This window comes from Dermacentor albipictus, chromosome 9, assembly GCF_038994185.2.
Source record: "Dermacentor albipictus isolate Rhodes 1998 colony chromosome 9, USDA_Dalb.pri_finalv2, whole genome shotgun sequence".
NCBI classification, from domain to species: Eukaryota; Metazoa; Arthropoda; class Arachnida; order Ixodida; family Ixodidae; genus Dermacentor; species Dermacentor albipictus.
In genome coordinates, this window is record NC_091829.1 from 23,245,182 (window position 1) to 23,268,955 (window position 23,774).

The window sequence follows — 23,774 nt, forward strand, 5'->3', positions numbered from 1 at the left end:
TTCAATACTGCAATAACAGCTGCATGGGTGTAGTTAGGCCATGACCATTTAGTTTTGTTTAAGCTAAGACAAAATGAAATGGAGCGCACGCTGCGAATATTCTTACCATGGTACTCCATTGATGACATGCAAATGGGCTGCAAAAACGGAGTTCTAAGAACTTCTAGAATAATCATGCAAATTTTTCATCTTGTTATACAGATATGCTGAGATTGTACTGATTGATAATAAAATGAAGTGAGCAATTTCGTGCGAAGGGAGAAGCATTGAAAGCTACAGTCAAGTTTGGCATTGCACTGAAGCTCATAAAACGATGTTCAACAATACGCGGGTTTGATATTTTTGCAGGACAACAGCACAAAACTTGGAGGACACTTAAGCTTCAACTTTAAGAGTTGAACACGATGTCATTCTAAGATCCCTGACTGCTTCTCACGCTTCCCGGCTACTGCAGCGTATGCAACCGGAATGTGAACACTATTCACGAAGGCGGGATTTCCGGTCGAAACGCGACCTCTTGCAGGGGCCGCGTTGCGGAGGAGGCGAGTGCCATCTGGAAGTCTTTGAACGAAGCGATCGCGCTGCTCCGTGGACTCTGAGATATTGTTGCTCCGGTGTGCGCAAATGGCGGACGCGGTCTCCGGTCTGTGAATTGCAGATACGCTGCAAAAGGGGTTTTTTGGAGTTTTCGCGGAACAGAATTATGTTTTCTCGTAAATTCAAATTACAATCCGAGAGCCATCACGTCTGTAGGTTGCGTGGAAGTCGTACTTTACGATCTTTCCACGCATTACAGCTTGAGAAATTTAATTAGGTCAGTAAATTTCTTGCGTCACATGTCGCCTGGGTATGTGTAGTTAGAAAATATTCTTGCCGAAGCGATGTATGACGCCAGACGCTGGACGCCGTCGCAGGACATGTTCTGTGACACGGGCTCCTTAACGCTATCGCGTTGAAAGGCAAGTGTTGCTGCGCAATTCAACCGCAGCCGTCGCAGCTACCAGGCGTAGCTGACAGTGTTTGTAGCTGGAAGTACACCGTCTCTTTAAGCACTAGAGTGTGGTATGGACACAGCCGCAGAGCAGGAAATTTAGTTTGTGCGCACTGTGCTCATGTCAGCAGCGAAAACCTGAACGGTGCCCTGGTTCTTTGATATAGTCGTATGAGCGTATCTCGCTTCTCTGCAGACCTCCTAACCATTCCGCGCGTAGGCAGCACCGACGCGCCATTGTAGCAGGGACGGCACGGAGACGGTGGTGCGGGTGGCCAATGACGGAGCCTATTAATGACGCCAAATCGCCTGGGTTGTCCGCGTAATTTCTATGGCAATAAGATTCTACGGCCTGCGTTCACTACTACTGAAACCCCTGGATCGATAGATATGAATGACTCTGATTATTATACAGATTGAAATGAAAAAAAAAACATAGCCGGCTACTTCGGAATGTGCCGTACTGCTTATTAAGTCAAATTAGAGTAGCGTTTTGATTGGCTATTCAATGCTTTTGGGCGTGTTTTAATAATTGTCACATATTTGACAGGTGCCAAACGTACACGGACACGAAATGCAGTGCTTCTCAAGTGGACAAATGCGCGCCATATCCGGCATGCTGCGGCATTTCGAAAGTTTGTGCAGGTTGAAAAATTAGAAGCGGATTTAATCATCGTAATTCCTGAAAGAAGAGGATAACAAGACAGCGTTGCCAGCCTTAAGCTTTCGTCAATGTTTCTTTTTTTTCCGATAGCTTGGTTTATTGTTATGCGCTACAGTAATCGTCAAATAAAGGCGGTACGTCTAATTTTATAAATTGCAATATATCTTGTTAACCATGTAATGTACAAACACAATTACAAATCAAGAAAAAAATAATTTGTTTGAGCGTGTGTTTGCTCATGGAGATTACATTTTTAGACAAATAAAGTTTCATTTTGGTTATTACCGGCTTGATGTACTAATAATTTTTTAGTAACTGCTTTGTTGAACTAAGGCACAGCGGGAAGTCCATTCCAGCAAATAAAAAACGCAACTACGGGCTTTGCAATAAGCTAACCGCGCTTTATTCAGCCTTTTCAGACATCAAAATCTGCGGAGGATATATTGATCATTGATCAATACCGGGGCAAAACCCAGTCTTAACTCTTGCGCGTCACTGGTGTCATGGACTAGGAATTTTGTGAGCGGGACGTTTTAGAAGGGAAGATGCTAAGTTGGAACTCTCATACGTGCTGTTCTAATGCGAAGCATTCTTTGCCTCATCCTTGGCAACTTTGCGGTAGGTAGGTAGGCTCTTGTCTAGCCTCGCTTGAAGAAAAAAAAAGATGTATGGCCGATGGGGAAATCGAACCACGGCCGTAGAACACAGCAGCCGTGTGCTTTTAACCCTTAGGCTAAGATTAGATTGTTTTCTTTTATTGCACTCTCATAGCATAAAGGGCACAAAGAACGATTTTGCCAGACCAGACCTGTGGAGGTAAATGTACAGGCGGTGGGGAGGACTCGGCACCGTAGTCTTGTAATCATCACTTCAATTTTTCTAGAGGAGTACCATTTGTTGTTCCAAGGAAAACTTAGATGGGGGAAATCAGGTGCTGCCAATGATGATTGCCCGAACTTATTTGTAGTAGTATATTTTCTCCATCGCGCCGCAGTGGGGAAAGCTGACGAAAGTAAAACGGGGATTACAGGACCATCGTGAGATGCTACCGCGAGTGTATCTGCATATTCGTTTTAGACTAGGCCTTTGTGATCTGGCACCCACACTCAACAAACGAGACGTTAAAGTCTTGGGAAAAGAGAATAATATGTTTTTAATGAATCTGACAATTTGGGTGTGGTATAGTGATGAACAGACAGAAAGGCAATCAGTTAACATTATGGCTGATGACAGAGATGGCAGTAATTTGCGTAAAGCTAAGACAATGACCAATAATTCCGCCTGAAAGGTAGGCGTAAAGTAAGGTAGCTGAATCGAAAAATACCAATTTAGGTGTGGCTATACAATGCCTACACCCGCATTTTCTTCAGACGAAAGCATCAGTTGCTATAACGGTCTTGTATACAGGTGTGCAACATGGTCTGCCAGAATACTATTCAGATATTGACGGGGAAGACGTTTAGCATTATTTTGAAAAATATCATCAAATTCAATTTTAGCATCTGGAACCGAGAAATTTAGCCAGACCACCTCATATAGGTGAACGTTTAATGGGTCCAATAGTTTTTTAGCGAAAAGAATTTCAGGGCAACGTGAGCGATATCACTAACAGTTGAAGAATGAGACGGGTTCACTTACGAAAACATATTGTAATCGCCTCTGTGGTGATGCAAATATCTTTAGAAAAGTTTGTACTATTAGGATGTGAAACCGCATGAGAAGAGAAGGCAGGCGTGTTTCTTTATATAAGATATCATTAGTGACAAATTTGAGAAGCCCAAGACATAAACATAATGCCTCTAGTTCTAATAGAATCAAAGACTGAATTTTGTATGCAGGTCCGCCAGAAAACAAAACGCAGCCAAGCTCCATTATCGGGCGAACATGCATGCAGTAGATCATAATGAGAACATGCCGACGCAACCTTGTTCGATTGCTGCTTAGTATACGCAGCATTCCTACTGCGCGATCTCCCTTTGAGGTAATATGCTCTATATACGGACTTCAGTTAAGCTTTTCGGTTTACATTACTCCCAGATATTTAAGTGAATTCACCTGTTGGATACTGCCTTCTCCAATGAGAATCGAAATTTGCGCAGGAATGCTTTGAGAGAAAACTAAAACGGCACTTTTTCTGATACTAAGAGAAAGGTTATTTCCATCAAGCCACATTTCTAGGCGGTTTATATAAGACTGCAGAGTTTGATACAGAGCATGTAAGTCTACCCATGCAGCAAAAAATGCAATGCTGTCGGCGTATGAGTACACATGCACATCATGTCGCAAAGGTACAGTACTCAGTAAAACATTAAACAACAAGGGAGATAGGACTGATCACTGTGGTAGAACTCTTGACGGTTGATAAGATGCTGAAGACAATTCGCGTAGTGAGCAGTACAATTCCCTGCCATATAAAAATTAATAAACTCACGCGAGAAAGTATTCTGGCAGACCAAAGTTCTGAAGCGCGTTTATTAGGCTTAACATGTTCTACGCTGTCATACACCTTAGTGATATCCAAAGTGACTAAGGCTGCATATTTTTCTGACATCGAGCTAGTTGAATGCGATTTTCTAGGTCGACGTGGGCACACCAAATGTCTGAAACTAATTCGGCATGGGCTCAAAATCATGTTTCTTATCAGCCAATTATCTATGCGGTCGTGTAAGATTCTTTCGACGAGTTTTACTACATTAGATGTAAGAGATAATCGCCTAATGTTATCTAATTCATAACCGGCAGCTTGCTTTTTTAATAATGGGATAATTTTTGCAAGTCTCCATTCCGGGGGAATCCACAAAGTTTTAATAGAATGGTTTACCATGGTAAGTAATGCCTGCGGTGATATCTTAAAATAAGTTTTTATTATTGTCGTAGCAGTGTCATCGGGGCCTGGTTCTGAATTAGGCAGCTGGTTTATTACATTTTCCAGCTCTGAAATCGGCACTTCTTCGAAGCCTTCACCTTTAGTAGGCGGCGTAGCGTGATTGAGCAAAATCGACTTAAACCGACATTCTAGACCTTTAGCAGTGTCTTCCAATAATTTGGCCAATTCACGTGGTGTTCGAACCACAGAGTCAGCGTTTATTCGTAGCGTAAAGAGCTTTTTATTCCTCAGAAATAGAAAAAGTGATTTTTTGTTGGTGTCCATTGAAAGAAATTCGAAGTGCTCACAATCAAAGTAGTCATTAGCATTTACAACTGTTCTCTTCAATGTCGCTCTCGCGAACTTATAGTCCTCCAATTGCTGGGCCACTGGTTATGAAGTAGTTTTTGCAATGCTGCTTTTCTTATTCTGTAATGGCGTGAGCACTCTGCATTCCACCAAGGATTAAAAGACCTGCTTTTAGTGGAGTGAACAGTGAATTGAGATTCTTTTACGAATTGTTTTAAAACGGACCATAAATTTATTGCTTTTCGCTCTTCATTATTCGATTGATGATTCGATAAAGCCGTGTGTGAGACTTTTTGAATGTGCTGAAATTAACAAAAGTATTTGAATACGTAGAAATCTGATTAAATGGCGATACGAGCTCAAAAAGAATAGAAAGATGGTCACTACTTGTGCCCGAGTTTATAGCAGATCATGAGGAGATAGACAAATTAGGACTAGCGAAGGTGAGATCTATTGCGGAAAGGGACTTACTACTAATTAGTGTCGGTGGTCGTGTGGGTAATGCATGATGAAATATCGTTAGCAGCCCAATCCCACAAATGTTTACCACTCGAATCGGTCTTCTACCAACACGAAGTATGGTGGGAGCTAAAGTCTCTGGCAAAACTGATTTATTTTCTGCAGGGCATAATTACTGTATCTAGGGCACTCGTATTCAGAATACCTCCGAGGAAATAAACATTAACTAAACTGAGTGGGATGAGGCTTGGAATAGAGATGTCTATATCTAGAATTCCGGTTTCTAAAGTGGTAAGCTGGTAAGCCGTTTTAGCCCTGTGCACAATTTTTGAAGAGATAAAGATAGCTAAGCCACCATCACGAAAGGGACGGTCCAAGCGAAATGTGCGGTAATTTCTTAGATGAAATGTCTTTTCTGCTGATAACCAGGTTTCTTGCAATGCAATGATATCAGATGAATATTGGCCACACAGGTAATATAAGTCAATTGCAGCGGAATTACAGGGAAACTTAATGGAGCATGTTAGAGCCTTAACGTCCCCTCCTATCCTCCCGCCCCCCCCCCCCAAAAAAAAAATCCTCGTTAAGCTCCTGCAATACACCTAAGGAAAGAAAATCAGGGCGTTGGCGTATACGCATGTAATGGACGTTCCCTACTATGCGCGTGCTTCTGCTGCCGTCTTTCGGTTAGACAAGCAGCTATCTGCCCGCAAGCTCTGTAGTTTGACACAAGACGGCGCAATGAGCTCGAGTATGATAGGGAGCATGTGGACTCCCTAAGGTGTGGTTTATTTGATTAGAAGCAAAGTAAGCAAATTGCACGCACTTTGGAAATTGGTTTAAGGGAACGTTTGGTAAACCTGCAGACTAAACGGCGCACCTGGCTACTCTCTTAGTAAGTCCGTGTACTTTAGTGATGCCTATTAGCCGAGTACACATAATTGTTACGTGTTACGTCCTGGGCCGGGTCCACTACGGGGAACAGAGATGCGGTCACTGGCACTATCTAGTGCGTCGTAATTACACATTTCCGTGCTGGTTTTCGGCAGCCTGGCTCTAAAGTTAACGTATTAACAGTAACAGTACATGCAGTAGCACGTATTTCGTCTCTCATTTTGGGAAATATCTCGAAACTGGTGGGATCCTGGAAATTCGCCTTCTGCGGACACATCTTGATAACTCAAAGATTAAGATTTCTTGACTGCTTTATTTGCTGTAAAGCAACTCTCTAAGAGGGTACTCACTGATATTTTGTTAATCCTTTGAATGTGTGTTTCGATAAGCAAATTTTAAAAATTTCGGAAAAGTTAAGAGTGTTGATTAAAGAGCCAAAGCTTTAAAATTCCTACAGAACCCATCTCAAGATCACTGTCGACCTTTATACGGTTAGCTTTCAAGCAGTGTAGCAAGGTACCGTGTTGCTGAAAGCAACTTTAATTATTTACAATCTGTAATTGTCATTCTAAATTGCAAGCTGCTTAAAGGGGTGGAGACATCAAAATTTTCGTTCATGCGTTTGTTGATTCAAACGTTGCGTCATGCTTCAGGGAACACGATACACACAGCGGGATTCATATATATCCGATAAATAATTTAATAATAGCATTATTATACCGAGCGATTTCGGTTTCGGTTTCTGGGCTCCGGGGGATGCTATGACTTCACAGAGGAGGAAACGCAACATGGCTTGGTCACGTGGGCCACAAAAAATAGTGACGTACAAATATGCTGCGTCGTCTGCTCGCGCATACGCGTGCTCTGCCAGCAGAGGTCAACTGGCGATTCGAAGTGTATGTCGCGATTATTATAATTATTGCGAAGAGCGACAACAACGGTAAGAAAATATTGCGGCTTGTAAGAGTCGGTGATTCATTCCGAAGCGCCGTAAGCTTTAGCTTCGAAGTGAACCGGAAAAGGCCTAGCCACGATATCGGCGGCGGCGAACGATCAGAGGCGGTGAAGCTGCCGTCGGTGCACAGAGTGACCACTCCTCGGACGCTGATTGGCCGCTTCGCCATACGGCTGCCGCACAAATGTGTCCCGGGCCCGTGCTCTCTACGGCTAGGAAATCTCGCCGTTCGCGAGCAAAACCGCCGTCGCACGGGGGCCCGCGAACGGCAAGCGGCGTGCGGCGAGTTTCCGTGCCGGTAACGTGGACGGGCCTTCACATTGAGAAAGGCCAAGCGAAGGAGAGACCGCTCCGAGCTGCCGAACTATGTGACGATGCGAGGAGAGAAGCGGACAACACGAACGCCACATATCCTGGTCCCTGTCGGAGTCGGCCGGCTACTGTTTAACACTCAAACGTGCAAAGGCCCGTCGGCACGGCAACTCGCCGCACGCAGGTTTGCCATTCGTGGGCCGCCGTGCGGCGTTCGTGTTGTCCACTTCTCTCCTCCTGTGTCCGTGTCTGCACGCCTTACCCCTTCTTTGCATTAAGGATTTCTATATGCCTGCAGCTCGGTCATAGTGGAGGCTATGCTCGGTCGCTCGGCTCAGCAGGCTCCGTAATCGGCATTTCATCGCTACTCATCATACGTCACGTTTTTGTGCTGGTGTGCTATGACGTCAATATTTTCGTTCCTCCTCTGTGACGTAGTAGCTGCCGCGCTAGCGATGGGTCTCGACTACGAGAAGGAGTTTTTAATGACTTTTTGGAGCTGAATTAAAATTATTTTGAAACGTTTGCAGCGTCCGATACCTCGTTCTGGGTGTCCTTGCATACGGAAGCAGCCTACAACATGCTTTTTATAGCCTCAGAATTTGGTGTCCCAACCCCTTTAAGGTCTGTGTGGCACAAGCCATCTCCGGGATTACCCCACTTTATGGAACTCGCTCGCCAGGGCTGGCGATGTCCAAGACGGCGTGACGATGGCATGACAAGGATGGCGTGATCACAGTTTAATGACGGCGGCATGATTACGATGCAGTGACGTTGATGTAATGAAAAAGGCGACATAGTGACGAGGACATGACATAGATATGGTGCCATTTCTTGAGAAGTGACGCCGATGGTACGAGTACAGTGTGCATCCAATGACGACGGCTGCGAATACACCTGTGTGCTTAGATTTAAGTGCATGTTAAAGAACGTCAGGTGCTCCAAATTTCAGGAGTCGCCTAATACGGCGTGCCTCACAATCAGATCGTGGTTTTGATACGTGAAACCCCATAATTTTACCTTTTAACCGGTGCTACAACGTGTAGGCACTATATCAAAAGCTTTAGAGTAAAACCTAACGGCTGATGCTACACCTGGGTAACATTGAGCATGCCATCTATAGTCAGTGGTCCCGCACGGAAGTGCTGATAGAAGATGGATGTTCACCCATTTTTCTTACAGATGTAGCTTTCAGAATTTTTCTAGCGATAGCATAACGAAAGAGTCCTTCTGCAGAGAGCGGTTTAGCGTAGAAGGTATGTTGAGCGATTAGTCGCACTGGATCACTCCGGACTAGCTTACATTAGATGAGCCTTGTTGACTTTAATAAATCATTTTTAAGCCAGACGGAGACACTTAAATCGTTTGCAGGGAGTCACTTTAGCATATTTTGTCATTTCAACCATAGTGTAATTTTACCTAGTGTCTATCTATAAGGACAGGCACATCTAACAAAAGAACCAAGATTACACATGGCGATAACATGATATTTCTTGGGGTTGTTCCTTTCCAAGTCAAGATGAGTGAAACACAACTTCACCAAATTCTTTAGCTAGAGGAAACGATCATTCCACCGAAATGCTTTCGGTGTTTGTCTAGGAAAGGGCAGAGAACTGAGTGCGCGAGCAAAGTGAATGACATGAAAACAGTGATAAGGCACTGAATGACGTCATGGAACACTTTTCTAAAGGTTGTGGTGCAGTGCATTATCCTTGGACATTATCCATAAAGAAAATCCACTTTCTGAGGAGATCTGGTCAACCAGAAAAGGCGCAAGTACGAAAGAAAAGTATCAACGACACCTTGAACTCCCGGCACTAGCTTATCGGGATGTCAGGCATTTTGACGTCATCAGCTCTAGTCCAGGCAATGTTTATGAGTAAAGACGTACTGCACTATATTCTAAGAGAGCGAAAGGTTAAACTTAGCAGATTTTGAGAGCCTTTAGTGAGCCGCAACGGCCCAAATGTCAGAAAATGCGTAGACGGCCGTGACGTCATACCTTCCTGCCGGCGCCGGGTTATCAGTGCGCGCCTGTAAAACAAAAATTTGGCCTTAGCGCATTTAATAGAAAAATATTTTTGAAAGAATACTTCATCAGGCTAAAGCGATTTAGTTTTCTATTTCATTTCTCTTTAACGTAAGTACGTCTTGATGGCTTCGCTAAGCCATTTGATGAAGTAGGCGCCTTTACCCTTTTTTCCGTCTACGTTCGTAATGTGGTTATTTCTGGATGAACAAATTACTGGTGACTGGACATATCAGTACAAATCCTGTAGGGGATAAGGGGCTGAGCGTGGGAGGGGGGTAGGGGGAGGGGCCATTACCACATTATTGGAATATTATCTCAAAGAGGTTGGCACCGGCTAACTTCTGTTAGCCGGTGCCACATGAAGCGCGCACATGAACCACAGGACTTGAGCTTGATCCACAGTAGCACTGTATGGTGCTACTTCACCATGGGTTTTTTTCACCATATGGTGACGGTGAAACTGTGACTGGAAAACAGACAGGCGGCAAACACAGCTGCGGATTGCTTCATTGCTACAGTTAGCTGCATAACCATATAGCATATGACAAAGTTAAGCATTCAGTTTTCACTTCACAGCTGCCTTTTGCTAGCATGCTCTATGCCATCCACGTCCGAATGAGACTGAGAGCATGCGAGATCACCTAAGTTGATTGCTTAATATTATTTCATATCATTTTCATAATATTTACTTGTTGTACATAGTTTCATTTTACTTGGCATATTTCGCTACTGTGATGCTCCGTGCTCGTCCTCTTCGAGTCCATTCGGATGCCATTTCCAGTGAATAAAACCAGTTGCCATTAATAACACTGACGTCAGCATTGCATTAAGTACGAGTTCTAGAGTGACGTCGATGCCCATATCTGTGCGCGTAAGCACCTCATGTTCGCTGTGCCCTACTGAACCAAGACATCATCTAGGGCTTGAAAACCGGCTTTAAAATGCTAAACGGAGCTGGTTTTTATTTGTAATTTGTTTCCCTGCTAAGTGCACACAGTGAGCGCGTACGAGGTCATCTACAAGACGTGATTCACGCGGTTGTAACGCATACGAATCCATGTCTATATCCTACGTAGTGCGGTTTCTCTTAGCAAGACAGCAATGTAACGAATAACTATGTTGGCTTTATGTGCCTAATGACCTATGGCGATGACATGAATAAACTTAATAATCACCCCCTTCTACACAGCTGTGGCCGCTGCCTAAGGTAATCTGTAGAAATTATATATAGTTGCGGCTTAGTGTTTCGATGGTTTAATTAGCTAGTATTGCAGTTGAGTACGTCTGCGCTAAAAATCATTTCTGAAAACACAGTCTTTGTTGAAACACGTTCTTGATGAAGAAAACGAAGATAAACGAGATATATAAACAATGCTAGAATGAAAAAACAAGGAAACATCTATACCTGATTAAATCAAGCGGGCTAGGTGACTATGTCAGCCCCCCGTTTCAAAGGGGACGCCAATAAATCATTATCAGCTTTACATTGAATCGTACCACTTATATTGCGAGGTGAGATGCGAGCCGAGTAGCGTCTATGCATGCTTACATTCAAAATCAAAATCAAAATCATGTTCTATCAAATCTCTATCAATGATGACGTCAAGAAATCGGTGCGTTTGTCTATATCGTATAATTTGGTCAGCAATCTGCAAAGCATACCAGGCCATCGCTTTTTGAGTAAAAGTAACGAGCGCACATTTCTCAGCTGAAAGCTCCAGGCCATGTCTTAGCTATGTTGGCACAGCCGTTGAATCTTTCTGAAGTCGTGCCCGGACTTGTACACGTGTCACGCCTGAAGCCCGTATGCAAATGTCGTCTGCATATACGGAGAGCTAAACGGTTTAAGGTAACGAATCAGCGAGACAAAGTAGGTTGGGAAGTCTTGAGGAAGAATAAGATTATGGATATTTGTAAGAATTACTATAATTAAAACCATGTATCACATTCCTGTTTAATTCAAGCACTCTAGGTGATGGTCACCACCATTTCTCAATGGGGATGCCAATAAATCATCACCACCATCATCATGATCACCGAGTCGTGCCACTTGTTGCGCGATGTGAGATGCATGCAATGTAGCGTCAATACGTGGACACTCTGTATCGCAGTTCCATATTATTGCACTAGGTGGCACGCCATGCAACAGTTGCATAGCTACTGGTACAAGGTGGATATCTCAGAGAAGGCTTAAGGAAGAAAAACAATTAGAGAGGTGTATGCAAAAAGTGCTAGAAGGAAAAAAAAGCATGTATAGCATACCTGAATAAATCAAGCAGGCCAGCGACTGTTTGTCACAGTCCGTTTTTCAAAGGGAATGCCAATAAATCATCATCATCATGATTAGCACCGTATCGTGCCATTAGGTGCGCCGCTCAGTGTCGAGCGTTCACACTTTGCATTGCAGTTGCATTGTATTGAATCAGGTGTCCTAACATGTAGCCTTGCATGTAGCACTTGCATGCTGCATGTAGCTCAAGGAGGTCACATAAAACTTCTCGAGTGGCAGTCCCAGCTGCCGCCTACTAGAGCAGGTGAGGCAACCGGCGGCCATATTGCTGAAGCCTGTGAAATCTTGATATTTCCTGTGAAAAGCGTTTGGGGCTCTTGAAGTTCCCGTAGTACGTATATTATGGCCTGTTCCATCGAATTCAGCTGAGATGATGCAGATGACGTTATTCGCTCTAAACGCACAGAAAATGTCTGGCCTGTGGATGGAACGAAGAGACCATAGGAAGAACTATGTTGTGTAGAAAAATCATAAGCAAATATGTGCCTAGTAGTGTAGTACTTCACGCTCATGGAAGTCAGCGCAGTGTGTAACATAACTGCTTGAGGCATGTTCTTCTTGGACGCTATTCCAGGAATGTACTTTAGAATGTGCAAGAGAAACAGCATCCATGGAGGGAATGGTAATGACATCATTTGTGGCACTTGCGAAACGAGGGAAATCCACCTGTAATGCTGTCACATTAAATCTGCTGTTTCATACAGCGTTCACCAATAAACATTATGATAAAGCATATCATAATACTTTAAAAGGAAGGAGCTCACTCCGCATGGGCTGGGTGTGTTTGTGTATACTTCACTGCTCCTTTCGTGAGTGCAAGTGGGGGATCTTGTTCAACAACAGTTCCCTTTCTTTTGCATGGTGTTGCTCTATGGCCGGCGTACGCGTACGTAACGGGTGACCTCGCACACTCTCATTTATCAAAGTGGCATTGCTATACCTCGCATGTCTTACAAACTTGAAATGTCCTGGACAATGTTACGTGCACCCGTAGGCTCCACACACGTCGAGTTTCCGAGTACCTGCAATCGTGTACCGCGTGCTTGTTGCTGAGTGTCGATTCCTGCTCAGGCATCTCAAGTTATGTCACGAAGCATATCACTCTGGGCACTGTCGCCACTGGAAATGATGCCATATATCCCTGAAATCAGCGCAATAAAGGAAATGCCCCAAGTAGCGACCTATCAGACAGCTTTGGAATATGTGCACAGAGTATACGCAACCGCAACGTACATTTGGCGGATGGCTCTACAACTCAGCGCCGCGCATGGTGCATATTTTTTTCTGCTCTCTACAGGGCAAGGATTCTCGTTTCGCCTTGAGCGAGCGACATAACCTACGTAAGCTGAGCTTTATGACATTACGGAGGAGTCTGTGTATTTCACCGCAAGGCCAAGATTGCTGGGTATTGCACCGTGTTCTTGTGGATACCTGGCCATGTGGGTATTTCCGGAAACGAAAGTGGGGATGAAGTTGTCCGAAATAGACTGCAATACCGAAATTTCACAAGAATATTTTTTTACCTAAGCCGACGCTTCGAACATGGCAAAATATTATGCCTATCAAGAAAAAGACCGCCTCTGGAATCTGCCGCTTCACCAAGACAGCTTTCCGCGTTATATTGATTGAGAAGTGAGATCGAAAATTACATGCCTACTACGTCGACATTCAGAGAAATGGTACCTACGTCTTCGACTGAACATGGCGTACACTAACAATTATCTGTGCCGTACAGGGTATCCCTACTAATCCCTACTATGATAACTGTGGCAGCTTACAGACAGTGGCGCACATGTTATTTCAATTTCCCCCGCAACGCGACGAGAGACAATTTTTGAGCGACAAATGGAAATTATTTGCCATGATCAGATAACGGGACCCAGCATGTTAGGTTCAATTCGCGGCCCTACAAACAGTGGCTGGTTTCAGATTTACTGCTCGAATATCGGCCAGAAATTGGTCTAATGGGAAAGCTTTAAAGATTCAACATTTCGTATAGAAAAGCCTAAGTTTACCCGCCATCTCACCAGTAAGTATTAGTATCAGGCCCACTTGTTCATTTTATATTTATTTTTATTCTTTTTAAAAATTTTTCCGCACTGTGCTCTGGAATCCTTTAATCCCATTCCCCATCCCTACGCCGAGTAGCATGCCAGCGGTTGTAAGAAATCTGTTGTTCTAATAAAGAGTATCTCTCTCTCTCTTTCTAAGTGTAATATTTTTTTTCTGCTACGCAGCCTCACTTAAAGAAAGCTGTTAAATGAACTATTTCATTTACGCATTCAGCGGTATTTGACTTGCGTTATATTTATTGATGCAAATATTGAGATAATGGTCACGTCAATATTTAATTTCGATACAGAAAACCTTGATGCTTTCGAGTCACGAGTAAAGTGAACCTTCTCAGACAATGTTTTTGTCGTCATAAAACATCATACAAAGCCAGCTGTAGTATTGTTAAAGAAGTTTATTTTCTTGCGTAGCACATTTATTTTAGATTTTGCTTAAGGCAATAAAAAATTGGCACTTATAAGGTTGCCTCAAATCACGCTCTTCAGGTTTTTAGAATTCACAATAAACAACAGTGATGTTTCGAACCTGCTTAATGGTATTAGGTACGTTCAAAGTGAAAGACCTCTGGCTCGAAGAATTTGAGCAAAATGGCAAAAGTGCGGTGCTTCGTTAAATGGCGTTTTGTTTTTTGTGTGATGATGAAAGTCGGCCAAGCTTTGTCTCCACGGGATGTAATCACAAAGGCCGTATGTGACGTACTTGAAGGGCAGCTCACGACAATCGTCATGCCTCATGATAATGTTACTTCTATTGCTTAACTTTAGGTCCCTCTAAGAAGTGCGTTTTTGTTGAGAATAGACTCTACACCAGCCCTGATAACAGTAGGTTTCTACACTACCTTGACATAAAAATGCAGTTGTAATTAAAAAACGGACAAAAATCCCAAAGCGAACGGTTCAGTAACTGAACTTCTGATGTTTATTGCTCAATTGACGAGGCAATAAATGTACAAGATATGGCCGAGCAGAAAACACAGGAAAGGTTTTTCATTAGTTAAGTCTTAGAATTTGCTCAAAATGGGATCAGAGAGAAAAAGAAAATTGCATAGCAAACTATCTTGCAAGAAATTCATGGATAGAGCGTTGTTCTCTGCCGAGTGTAGGTCTTCAGTACATGAACTTCATCGTGACCTTTCTGAGTATATTGATCCTATGACGCACTCACTGTGCACAGGCGAAGCAAATGTCAAGCATATGCTCTGGCTGCTGAATAATGACACTCGGGTCACGTTTCTTGCTCGTCGTTTGTCACTCTCCGTGCCCAGATTGTGAAAAATGTGAAGGCGGCTTTAGCTGCAAGCCTCCAAGACAAAGAAACTTCGTGTGCCTAATTGAGGTTATGGTGAAGTAATCAGACACACGGATAGATTAATGCTTGCTAGGTTGATGGGTTGGGAGAGTTGGTGATGCATGCTCTACGCATAGCGCAGAAAGACGATGCGGCAAGAAGGAATGGCCGCAGTGTACAATCGCCTTCTTCTGTTTAGTTTTTATGTGTGATCTACGTAGAAGATGATAAAGGGTGCCGTATGCTCAGACTTGTTTGTTGAATTTTGTTTTGTGGTGTTACACATGAATGCTAGGCAGTATTGTATTGTTATTACAAATATCTTTTTTTTAACAAACGCGGCTCAACCGTGCGTTTTCTCGCACGCTAGCTGCTAAGTGTCAGATGTGAAAGGCTGTCACTCGTGAGCACTGGAGTGTGTGTATACCACTTTTCTTGACAAGATGCTCGTGACCTTACTGAAGTCGCTGGCAAAGAATGCGGTTATGATAATGCATCACACCAGAGTCATTCTTTGAACTTCAACAACATGACTTTGCGGTGCTACGTCAAAGTCGTTCTACACGATACTTATTTTTATTTATTTCTTTACACCTACTGCAGAGCATTGTTCTGGCCCAAGCAGGAGGGTTTGTAAACTAAATGACAAGCGAGTAACAGACAATGCATGACAAATGAAAAGTCTGACAATACAAGAACAAAAACAAGAAAAAAAACTTCGGAAATACAATAACTACATGAAAGTACGTTCCAGCTCTTTTGCAATGTTATCGGAACCAATGATGCTGTCCGAAAGAGAAATCCACTCTTGTATGGTTCTCGGAAAGAAGCTGTACTTGTACGTGTTGGTCCTGGGAAAAATTGGAGTTAACGAATGTTGCTCAGTATGTCTGGTGCTTCTGGTAGAAGTCAGATTCAGACAAACGGGTAAAGTTACATTGAGTTGCCCAGAAATGTACTTAGGAAGAAGTGTTAAACGGCCCATCTTTCTGGGTGTTTCCAATGTTTGAATGTTGTTTTGTAGCACTAAAGTAGTTGGCGTGTCTTCCATGTTATATTTCCCATGAATAAACCAAACAGCTTTGCTATGACCGCGCTCCAATTGTTTAATATCCTTACTAAAATTTGGCTGCCATACCACTGCGGCATCTTCAAGCTTCTACCTTACACAGGCATTATAAACTGATGGGTGCATCTTTCAGTTTTCTTTTAATGACCCGCAGCTTTCTTAAAGCGGATGCTGTGGTGTCAAGGATATGTGTAGAGCAGGTAAGTTCATTGGTCAGCATAATGCCTAGATACCTGTACTTCTCAATTTCTGCAATAGGACTTTTCGCTGATGTATAGTAATGTAACGCATAAATAACTGGGTGGTTTTTTTCTAGTAATCCGAATGAGTACAGTTTTCGCCTTATTTAACTCCATACCTCAACGTACCATACCCCAACATACTTATTGACTGTAAATCTCAACTGCAGCCGTGGCCTAGTGTACAGGACGTCCACCACGGCTGCAGAAGGTGGACAATTCGAAACTCGCCGCTGGCACCCACCGCAAAATATATATATATATATATATATATATATATATATATTTATATAGCATGGGTACAGGGACTCCCGCACTCGGTGCCCGGTAGTGTTTGGGGTGTTCGGCATGGGGAGTGCACCCGAACACCGCATACCCTAGTTTCGACATGCAATCAGGAAGGGTGGACATGTTCACTGGCCGTAATGCGGACACGTCTGCGTGAATCTCACATACAAAAATCCGCCTACTGACGCCACACGAGGACTTGAAGGACAAAAAAAACCAGTTGCAGGACACATGAGAGCGCTCAGGGCAAATTGACATACAAGCCTTGCAGCTTAGCGCAGGAGGAAAGTTAAAAAAAAAAGAGGTAGGCATATAATCCTCAGCCATTTCTCCCGCAGGAGGGATAGCGCCATGGGGACAATGACATCACGAAGAGGACGTTTGTAATTACGATGACGATGACGGTGGTACAACTGAAGCGACGGCAACAATTCGTCTGTTAATATTTGACAGCGAAGAGCTAGCTGTCATTGTGAGGGTCAACGCCATGAAAGCCGTGCTACAAATGATGGCGACAACCTAACGACAACAGCTTGTTCACTGACAGCGCAGTGAAGAACAGCATTTGGGTTAGGAACCCTACAAATGACACCGGCTATGAAAATTCGGCTGGGATCAACCGCGATTCGCCTGATCTAAGATATCGAAGTGTGTCTATGTGAGCAAATAATGATTGCCATACAAATTCACCCGTGACGTCAGAGTTATTTATTCACATTAGAAGTTCATAGAAGTATGAAAGGCTCAATCACCTTTCCGTTTCTCTTTTGGTTTTCCGCTTAGAACGGTTCTAATTGTGGCATTGGAGCTTTATACTGCAAATTTTCGAATTGCTACTTTTAGCTAAATGTAGCTATGTTTAATAGATCAGTATCGAAATTTCGCACTTGTCGATACCTGCATGTGTACAAGCTGCATGTCAAATGTCATTCCCGTGTATTTCACAGTGTCTCCAAGAAAACGATATAAAATGGGGACTAAGCATCGCGTTCGAACACTTATCTACAAGAAATTATTGGTTTGAGTAGTAAACGTAGTATCAACCACCTTTAGACCCATAACGATTACAGATCCCCCTGTAAATATCTGAAAATGTCTTCTATATGGTATTCGTGAATATGTTTCCAATATCTGCGCAATGCACAAATAACAACGAATGGTAACGTGTGTGTTAATCGCAGACAGGCCCGAAAAAATTATTGGCACAGGAACTACCACAGCACAGGAGTTTCCTAACGTAGCAGAATCATTGAATATGAAATTATTGTACCTTCAAATCAGAAAAATGCGCCCTGGCTATCGCTATTTCGCAAGTCACAAAATGGACTTCGGTATATATTTAGCAGCCAACCTGCGACCCAACGCTCAGAACTCGAATGTCTTACCCATTGGGCTAAACACCTAACTTTGCAGAAAGTGAATATATCTGAATCATATGAATATGCTGTATACCGGAGGTAGAAAACAAGTGTCGAAAGAGAGAAGTTTCTATGAAGGCTTTGTTCAATGATTTGGTGATTGTGGAATGAAAGCCACCTCTAGGACCCCAAGTAGAGCCGACTTGGAACATTCTAGACATAAGGAATGTTCGCACTTTGCGAAACGTTACTGGCAAACGCGCCACATCCTTGACGCGCCTTCCATTGGGGCGTTATATCAACGACCCAAGTGCCACCGATCTCTGAGAGCTCATGCGCTATCGCGTCGCGCAACACTGACAGATAAGCGTTCACTGAGTTGATAAGGATGGCAATGAGGTAGTAAGGGTTATATGGATCTCATAAAGGTTGATAGAGGTTCGATAGGAATGGAGAAGGTGCTAAAGTTCGAAAGGGTTTACAATGATTGGAACATTTCAATTTTATGCTCCAAACGTGAATTAGTGTTCCATGCTAAACGTTGCCTTTGTTACTTTAACTCCTCTCGATGTAAAAAATTTTGAATTATGATATAATATTTTTATAGAGCGTATGTTTATTTCCCAATCTGATTGAGCTCCTGTTTTTTGTATCATTTGTTCTGCTGCTTTATGCTCTCTATATATTGCGTATTTCATGTTGAGGCATTTCCAAGGGCATTTTGTCACATTTTGGCGCCGGCCACGCAGATCGGCGTGCTCATCATTGCTGTACCAACTGCCGCATCTGCTTCCATAGCGTCGATGCACGCTTTCACAGCATGAAAAACGCATTCCATTCCGTGCCCTTCGACGCGATACTATCACATTCCGTGCTTGTCGCCGATAGAGCAATGCTGCCGTTAGGCCACCGATCTACTAAGTGACGGGGAAATCCTTTCGTGATGCTCAACTTCACAATTACGAAGACGTCGAAGCTGAAACTGAAATTTAAGAAAAAAATATAAACAGAATCATTAACTAACGAAAGCAGAGAAGTGAAATTCTCCTGCGCACCGTTATCTCCGCTGATTATCTTCTGCTCGTCTTCAGTTTTCATTCGCCAACAAGCGGGAGTAACCCTTCTCGCCCTGTTAACTTTCTCGCTCAAAGCTGTTTTTTCCTGACGCCTCTTCGGGATTGCATGGATCTTATCGCTAGGCATATCGCTAATAAAAACTGAAAAATTGGTAGCACGAGCTGCGACGTCATATGAGACATCGTGCTTTTGCATAGGTATCAAATCATTTTCGGGCGTGTCAGTAGCGTGTCTTTGATGCTGCTTAGCCTATTTAAAGTAGCGAATTCTGTGTAGATGCGGTTCTGCGGGGAAAATGATCGAGAATACATGCAGAGCAGCTCAGTTTGATGGTAGTCACTGCGATTGCGTATGAGGGCTCGCTTTTCTACCGAATCATGCAGTGGCTGTTCGTTGTGTTCATTAGGTCTTAAATAAAATTTCAGAGTGGGACACATGTAAAGCGCATAGGAAATGATGTTTGGAAGCCCCGAAATTTACAAAAACTGTGCGGCAGAAAGCTGAACAGTTTGCAGGAAGTGGCTAATATTACAATCACAGAATCTATCACTACTAGTAAGCCGATTTCTTAGCGTTGCAGTAAAAACCTCTGATTGCTACACTGAGCACTGAGTACGGTGCTGGATACCAAATTAGTAAATGTTGTGTTCTTTGATTTTATTTTTCGTCTGCGGCAGTTTGCTTGGCGGGGTAATTGCCGTTTCACCACTGATATCTGAGAAGGCAAGACGGCACAAAAGAGTGCATCATCACTGCCGCAGGATTGCCACAGGCATCGGACCATTGAGTAACGCATTTAATTATGTTTCTTGCGCCGTTCTTACATACGCTAATGAGCAAATATATAAACGGGGAAATAAACGCACTTATTGTATGGTTCCTAGAGTTTCCTACTGTAACTACTAGAGAAAACTCTAGCGCTGCAATTGTTCAGCCGCCATGAAAATGATGGAAAGTACATGGGTTTGTATGATCTTCGTGCTTTGTGGATTCAAACGTTCTTGTGGTTTTCTTTAGTACGTTTTATAGGCCTGCATTGTCGTAAATTTCAGAGCACTCTATAATGTTCGTGGTGCAGAGGAGCCCTGTGAACACGCTACTAATTACAACGGGTCACGGTGTCGAGGGGGTTTCATAAGGGTGTTTATGTCAGTTGTCAATGCATGGGTCCGTGGCGTAATGGCCTTAATATCGGGCTTCTTTGCTAAAGGTTCTGTGTTCGAATCCTGCCGTCGGACAACCTTAATAATGTCTTCTTAATTGAAATTTATAAATGATGTTTATTGGACTGAAGAGTTTAGGAAGTTACGAAGCCGCTTGACGAAGTTGAGGCGCAGTTGAGGCATCTTAGTGTGGAATATGCCTTCGCCAGAAGGCATTGTCAGAGCGGCACTGCAAAAAAGCTAGAGAAAGCAAAACAAAAACTTACAGGACGAAAGACGAAGTTCGAATGAAGAATCGAAACCTGGACCGCGGCCAGGCAGGCAAAGCTAATTCCGCAACGGAACTACCAAAATTTGTCAAGCTGCTTTTTTAATTCTTACATTAACTACTGACTCAAAGCTGTGTGTCTGTGTGTTTGTCGGGAGGTGGGGGGGGGACGTGCGCATTATGGATCTTGATTGCGCCGCCTTGACGGCTGCTTGTTGTAGGCCTCATCATCATATCGTCCTCATAATCAGCCTGTTTTTGTCTACTGCAAGACGAAGACCTCTCCCAGCGATCTCCGATTGCCCCAGTCCCTCGCCAACCGATTCCAACTAGCGCCCATGAATTTCCTCATTTCATCGCTCCACCTAGTCTTCTGTCGTCCTCGATTGCGTTTCCCTTCTCTTGGTACCCATTCTGTAACCCTAACCGTCCAACGGTTATCTAACCTGCGCATTACATGACCTGCGCAGCTCCATTTCTTTCTCTTGATATCAATTAGAATATCGTCTACACGCGTTTTCTCTCTGATCCAAACCGCTCTCTTTCTGTCTCTTAACGTTATGCCTAGCAATCTTCATTCTATCACTCTTTGCGCGGTCCTTAACTTGTTGTCAAGCTTCTGTGTCAGTCTCCAAGTCTCTGCACCATATGTCAGCACTGGTAAAATGCACTGACTGTACACCTAAGTGAGTCGGCCAATGAGTGAATTTGTTGACTTGTGAAATGTAGCGCCTCTCCCGCTGTATAAAGCTAATCACAATATCGTCTGAAAAGTCGCTCTTCCAAACAACCACAAACCAAAGGCCCATGAATTCTCTTTGAACCGCCTGACGAGAATCTGGAAATGTTAAACACTGTGCACAAATACTTGGAATTCTTCGCAGACAAATGTTACAAATAATACGCAGTGGATCCACCATACCATAAAGGCCAGACATTACAAAGGTCGCCAAAGACTTATGGAATGAGGTCTAGAAAGATCTATACGCATTTTAAAATGTATCGCAAAGTGTATGATGCTGAAGTATGAAAAGACCGTTGAAGGATATCGGAATGTTGGTTTTCTTCGGCCCGCGACTGTGCAGCGGCATTAAAATGAAGCCTGCAAACTACACCCATAATCAACTGTTTACTGCCCTTCCAATTCAAGACAAGCACATGTCTAATGGCAACGAGAATACCGCTGCCGACAAATTTCTGTTGTACTCGTGTAGTCCTGGTGGGAAGGGCGAACGTTCGTCATCAGACACAGTGCAGGTGCTAGGAAGTGTTCATATTTGTATGAATCTGACAATAGTCCACATCAGTGGTCCACAATCATCAGCAATTGCTTCTGTTATGTTACAAAAGTGAACGCCATTATATTGTTGACTGCCAAAATTTTTTAACAAGTAAGTGAGAAAATCTGTCAGGTGTACGCTTGCCACGAAATAATCTTCACGCAAATGCGTGAGATGTTACTACGCTATTTTGTGCCTACCCACCGAATCAGAAAATAGACGTAAAGGTGGTAGAAACGGTAGCTTTATCAAATGAATTGTGCTCTTGATGACGTTTATTCAATAAAATCTCACAATTTAGTGCCATTTGTTTTCTCACTGAGAATCTTGTAGAAAGATGGCCGGCCGCTTGTACAACGTTAAGAGCCGCAAGGAAGATAGCGCTTCAAGAAGTCTTGCGTTATTGGCACATTTTGTCTTTGTGCGTACCTATGGGAAAAGTCGGCATAGAATTGTTATAAAGGTTCTTTTCAACAAAGGTATTGATCTATCCTTTGACGGCGTTTACGTAGGTGATGAGGATGTTTAGGAAAAATGTGTTTTGTCATTGGGTGATTCTGTACAAAATATACGTGGCATCCTGAACCATTACTATGGTAGAAATAATCGTGCTCCCCCGTGTCTTGCGCTTAGACTCGGCTGGGGTCTACGAGCAATAACATTAATGGCGCGTGTTTGTGCCGTCTCAAGTAAAGGGATATCATTGGCAATATCAGCCGAGCATTCTACCTGCAAGAAATGGGTGTAGCGGCGCGACTATCGCCTCCAAAGCAGGTGAAGAAGAAGGTCGGCTCACGTGCAGGTAGCGCGAGAATAAAACATGCTAGCCCGCTGGACCTGAGTGGTCGCGGTGTCGGCTGCTCCCGAGATCCCGTTGCACCATGGCCGTGGCGGCTACTTCTTCACGCCGCCTCCGACAAATTGGTAACTCGGACGATGGAGCCCTGCCAAACCAGCATCAACCTGGAAATTGATGAACCGGAGGCCAGAGCTCAGCCATGCCAATGTCAACGCACCGACTCTACCAAGGCGAGGGTGACGGGGCCGCTAAGGGTCCGGCAGACGTCCCGCGGTTGTAGGGTGCCCGGGAATTCTAAACTGTTATAGGGAACATCTGGTTCATCCAGATGGACAGCCACTTCTTTCTTGCCACAGTTCGAGGCTCCGGCTGCGTTCCAGGCACCGGCTGTCATCTCCCGTCCCCGACTTCTACGCGGACTTGCGGCCAGCCATCATTGCTCACAACGTCACCTCGCGCGCTGCGTCTCCTCCATCTGGCGCTCCGTCGGAACATCTCTCGCCATCTGAACCATCGCCTCATCCCGCATCTTGTCGGCCCACATCTGCTGCGTCCAATCGTGCTTATCGTCAGCATGCGGCGGCCCCAGCATCAGACCTCTACTCGGTTCGTGAACCTCCTGTCCAGCTCAAAGACAGCAGCATGACGACTCTGTCCAAGGAATTCCTGGGCCAAACGTATGCGCTTTCGCCTATTGTATGGCCCACTGCTCACCTTCCTTGAACGGTCCAGCAAGCTGTCCACCTTCCGTTCGGCGGCACCTCACTCATCATTGATACAGAGGCTCTCGCATCGGCCCTACTAAGTGCAAATTTCACTGTCGCAGGCACTGCGACGCCAGAAGCACAACCTTGGCGATGACTTCTGCGACCACCGCAACACTGATGCTATCGGCATTCGAGATTTCACCGCAAGCAGCAGCAGGCGGGGCTTACAAAACTCTATGCTGACATCTTGCGCGGATGCATGGACTAGCGATATTTTTCGGAAGCAGCTCTACGATGCACTTTATTCAGCTCGAGAATCACTTCTATTTAACCGTGAGTGACTAACACTTTCGTTATCTTCACTCAAGCGCAGAGCGGTCAGATGGTCGGCTTG

The 23,774-nt window shown here is 44.0% G+C and overlaps 1 protein-coding gene across 1 annotated transcript in view; it reads left to right on the forward strand.

The window, feature by feature from the left end:
• LOC135901949 (kielin/chordin-like protein) overlaps positions 1-23,774 on the forward strand; it is a 158,452-nt gene that overhangs the window by 80,983 nt on the left and 53,695 nt on the right. The gene's annotated exons all lie outside the window — the stretch shown is intronic.